Genomic DNA, 5,507 nt, shown 5'->3' on the forward strand with positions numbered 1-5,507 from the left:
AGACCAATGTGGTGAATTACAATTATAATGGAAAATTAAAAATAAAATGGTGTTTCCCAATAGGAATTTTGTTGGGTGCCTGATCTATCCAAGTTCACATTTAATGATTAAATATGCCAATGTAATGTGCTTTTGAAAGGTAAGCACATATTTCAGGAATTCAAATGGAAGCTTATACTTTTTAAGTCTAAGCATCCCTGAGTAATACCGTGGATATGCATCACCTGGGAAATAGTCACTTAACCCAGGATAGGTAGATTATAGGAGAAGATTGCCATGTTGCAAAGCAAACAATTAGCCATGCTTATATGGTTATGCTGTTTACGCCATGTCCTTTTTAAAGCTCATCCATCCGGTGTCACCACAAAGTAATTAGGTTCCACTTGGCTCATTTATAACTCATTGATCATACTTCTTGACATGAGGTGCTTTGGTTACCTAGGACAAAGCGTGTGATAATTCAGTATCACAACAGATATAGCACTGGCGGGGCGGGGGGGGGGAGATAAAAAGCTTGAATTGGCTCCATTGCTACCTGATCCCAATAGGGTACATGCTTCATGCTAATTCATGGTTTGTCATGGTTTGTTACACTATGCATGGTTGACCAAGCCATAGTTGGCAGGGTCAATGCACTAGGCTAAGCCAGATGTACAGTACAAATAATGAATGTCTGACTTCACATAACTTGCTAAGTCCAAGTCAACCAAGTATATTATGCCACAACACAAAGTATGATCTAGTTAGGCTGAAACTTATATTCTAATTCTTCCAAGTTTGATTTCATACTGCATTCTCATACTAATTTAATGTATTTAATAATTAATTTTAATTAATTTTATTTAAATGGAACATTAATTAAAATAAATTAATTCATTAAAAAGAGAACAGCAGCAAGGGAAAAAACCCTCAAGGCAGACTCAAGGCACTAATAGATCTTTTTCAGTCATCAGTTTTCTATCTTTCTGTTAGGAGTATATTTGATTTTTTTTCTTAATTTTCTTTTTCTTTTCCTTAAAATGGGGAAGTTATTTAATTTTCATTACATGAGAATGTTTGAAAAGGGCAAAATAAGTTCTCAGAAAAGCACTAAAGGTAAAGGTAAAGGTTCCCCCGCACATGCGTGCTAGTCGTTTCCGACTCTAGGGGCCGGTGCTCATCTCTGTTTCAAAGCCGAAGAGCCAGCGCTTGTCCGAGGACGTCTCCGTGGTCATGTGGCCAGCATGACTAGACGCCAAAGGTGCACGGAACGCTGTTACCTTCCCACCGTAGTGGTCCCTATTTTTCTACTTGCATTTGGACGTGCTTTCGACCTGCTAGGTTGGCAGAAGCTGGGACGAGTAACAGGCGCTCACTCTGTTACGCGACACTCGGGATTCGACCCGCCAGACTGCCGACCTTCTGATCGACAAGCTCAGTGTCCTAACCCACTGAGCCACTGCGTCCCTTAAAGAAAAGCACTAGTGGGATATAAAAGGCTTTGTGTGGGTTCTTCTCTGCGTTCTTGAGAGAGGGAGGGAGGGAGAAGGAGAAAGAATAAAGTACCCCCTTGCCCCCCCTTTTTTTTGCTAGGCCCACTCAAGCGAAATGCTGCACGTTTGTAAAACATTTGCAGGTGAAGGGCTAAGGGAAAAAAAATCAGGCTGTGTTGGGTTTTTTCTAATCTGCCTCCAAATTAGAAGTAGAGGAACTGCAGGCAGTCAACACTCACAATTCTAGGCAGATAAATAATAGACACCTGATAAATCTGATTTGGTGTAACGCCTTTCTTTATGTTCCTAACCTTAGTTCCCTGTATCAAATATTTGGACTTACACTAGCCGCGTTGCCTAATGTCCCCCTGACTTGTGTGCTGTAGAAATGGAAGTATACACAAACACCTACAAACAAAACAAAAGCCTAGGGCTCAATATGTTGTAATCGCTCCTAGAGCGAGAGGCTTAGACAGGGTGCAATCTAATTAGATCCTCAGAAGAATAGTCCTGATGTTCTAAAGCCGAGAGAAAATCAAATTATTCCTCCTTTGCAGAAGGTGGGAAATGGTTTTGTACCAGGATTATATTAGAAGTTCTTGAGGTGGGATAGGGGTGGGGAATCTTTTCAAAGGCTATTTGAAGGAGGGCAAATTAGCGTGTTAAAGACGGTTGGAAATATTTGATGCTGGTTTATTAGTCTTACAATGTTTTCCCCTGGAAATGTGTTGTTTTGTGGTTCCAAAACCTCTCCCAGCTAGTGCCTGGAGAATTAACGGAGAATATAAAAGGACTGATAGCAATTAGCCAGAGATAGCATCTTCTTCTACATTGCAGCTATCTATAATAAAAGGGGATGAGTGGAGGAAGATAGATACCCGTCTCTGGAAATAAAGGAACAACGATCAGAAATAAAATCGAAAACTCCGTGTTGCTCTTTCATTTTTACTTAAAATCCACTGCTTAAAATAGTCACCTTGGTTTCCAGAAGGAAAGAATTGTACTGTCTGGGAGATTCTTCTCTCCTCAAATAAAGCTGTTTTGTGAGTAATATTATGACACAATGAAACCAGTAGTTGCCATGTTATCAAGAAGGAACATGATGGGCAAAAAGTAAGTGCTTTCTAGGACAGGATAATGTTAGCTCTTATTGTGCGAGCTGATTGAGAACATTTATATGTCTTTTTCACATTAGACTTCAGAGGGAGTATTTGTAAAAAAAAAAAATCCACAATCCAGGAGCTTAAATCAGCTTAGCATTGAAAGCCATTGATGGAATAAACCAGTTACAAATTGTTGGGTTTTTTCTTCTGTTTTTAAAGGCTAATTAATGCACAGGCAGGGAAAAGACTTTTTATCTGGCTATTGGGATAAGAGTTGCTTTAATAAATGACTTCCTGTATTGATGGAAAGTGTGTGGTTTATTGAGGGATACTGAGGTAGGATGAGTGGTTCTCTCCTAGGAAAGTGCTTTTGATGGGCAATCAGTTACGAAATAAATAAATGTTACAGGACGTATTGGAGTTTGCGCGCTAGAAACAGTGTGTCATCATTTGTACTGTGGCTCTGTAATAGGAGAGAGGATTTGCCGATATGGCAAGTGTGGCTGAACACAGTACCTTTACTGCATGGGGCAATGGTGAAGGGTGCCACGAGCTACAATTCAGCAAAATCTGAAAAGTTACAGTTTTATAAATGTTCTAGACAGATTTGAACACAGCGGCCTTACTGCATGGGGCAATGGTGAAGGGTGCCACGAACTACAATTCAGCAAAATCTGAAAAGTTATCTCGGGCTATCTGCTATCAGCCCTTTTATATTCTCCGTTAATTCTCCAGGAACTAGCTGGAAGAGGTTTTGGAACCATAAAATAACAAATTTTCTGAGGAAAACAGTTTTATAAATGCACTAGACAGATTTGAACACAGCGCCCTTACTGCGTGAGGCAAGGGCGAAGGGTGCCACGAGCTACAATTCAGCAAAATCTGAAAAGTTACCGTAGTTTGATAAATGTGCTAGACAAATTTGAACACAGCGCCCTTATGGCATGGGGCAAGGGTGAATGGTGCCACGACCTAAAATTCTGCAAAATCTGAAAAGTTACAGTTTTGTAAATGCTCCAGACCAATTTGTCTGTGGATAAATCCCATTGAAAACAGGACTTGCTTCCAAATAAAAATTATTATTTATTGAGGGTTGGGTCAATTAATGAATCTGCCCATTAAAATTTGCAGATGTGCATATGAGGAAACAATGCTCTTCAGTAAGGTATTTGATAAAGTAGATCACAACCTACTTACTACTTGATAAGATAGCAAAATGTGGGTTAGATAGCATCACCACCAGATGGATTCGTAGCTAGCTGACAGGCCGTACTCAGCGTGTGGTCCTCAATGGAACTGCATCTACATGGAAGGAAGTGTGTAGTCGGGTGCCTCAGGGCTCTCTGTTCTGGGCCCAGTGCTCTTCAACATCTTCATCAACAATTTGGATGAGGGGATAGATGGGGAACTCATCAAATTTGCAAACGACACCAAGCTGGCAGGAATAGCCAATACTCTAGAAGATAGGCTTAAAATACAGGAGGATCTGGACAGACTCGAACACTGGGCGCTATCTAACAAAATGAAATTCAATGGTGAAAAAAGTAAGGTTCTACATTTAGGCAGGAAAAATCAAATGCACAGATATAGTATAGGTGGTACCTTGCTCAATAGTAGTAACTGTGAGAGGGATCTCGGAGTCCTAATACCACTTTACATTGGTAAGGCCACACCTGGAATACTGCATCCAGTTTTGGTCACCACGATGTAAAAAATATGTTGTGACTTTAGAAAGAGTACAGAGAAGGGCAACAAAGATGATTGGGGGACTGGAGGTTAAAACATATAGGGAACGGTTGCTGGAATTGGGTATGTGTAGTTTAACGAAGAGAAGGGTGAGGGGTGACATGGTAGCAGTGTTCCAATATCTCAGGGGCTGCCACAAAGAAGAGGGAGTCAAGCTATTCTCCAAAGCACCTGAAAGCAGGACAAGAAGCAACGGATGGAAACTAGTCAAGGAGAGAAGCAACCTAGAACTAAGGAGAAACTTCCTGACAGTTAGAACAATTAACCAGTGGAACAACCTGCCTCCAGAAGCTGTAAATGCTCCAACACTGGAAGTTTTTAAGAGGAGACTGGACAGCCATTTGTCTGAAATGGTATAGGGTTTCCTGCCTGAGCAGGGGGTTGGACTAGATGACCTCCAAGGTCCCTTCCAACTTACTTATTATTATTATTATTATTATTATTATTATTATTATTATTATTATTATTATTATTATTATTATTATTATTGTTATTATTCATTCATTCATTCATTTTAGATAATAAATATGCATTACAGAAAATGTTTTCCCTCCCTTATGAGCTCAATTTGCCATATGTAATTTTTGGTAAAGATGTGTTTTATTAAAAAAAAAAGTTTAGTCATGAGCTATTTTCTAGGGATTTAAATTTGGTATTTTGCCTTTGTCAGTTCAAAGGGCATTTTAAATCAGTTGATATGTCTTTCTTCATTTTTTAAAAAATAATTTTTTATTGAAATATTTTTAATAATAAAGGGGGAGAGGAGGACCAGACAAGAGGCAGCACAACCCGAAGCTGGATAGGAGACAGAGGAAGAGAGTTAGAATAGCCAATCTCTAGAATCTCCCAGGGTATATCTGTTAGGATGGGAATAGTAAGAGTTTAGTCTGGCAAGAGTCTGTCTGTTGACTGAAAGCTAATAAAGAACTGAACTCTGACTGAATTGCTTCTCATTATCCTTGGGCTTAGCCTGACACCTGGCCATTAGCCATTCCTGATTTGGGGTAACTGGATTTGAAATTCAAACTATCCGAAGCACAAAACAGTAATCTATTCCTACGTGCACAGATACACCCTTTACTATATGAAAACTACACGGGCATCTCTCTGTGAAGTCCTAAGCAGTCGAACTCCACTCAAGAGAGACTTTGCCTTACTTACTTGCTGCGGGACACTGAATCTATGT

Source organism: Vipera berus (assembly GCF_964194415.1).
Source record: "Vipera berus genome assembly, chromosome: 8".
In the NCBI taxonomy this organism is placed as follows: Eukaryota; Metazoa; Chordata; class Lepidosauria; order Squamata; family Viperidae; genus Vipera; species Vipera berus.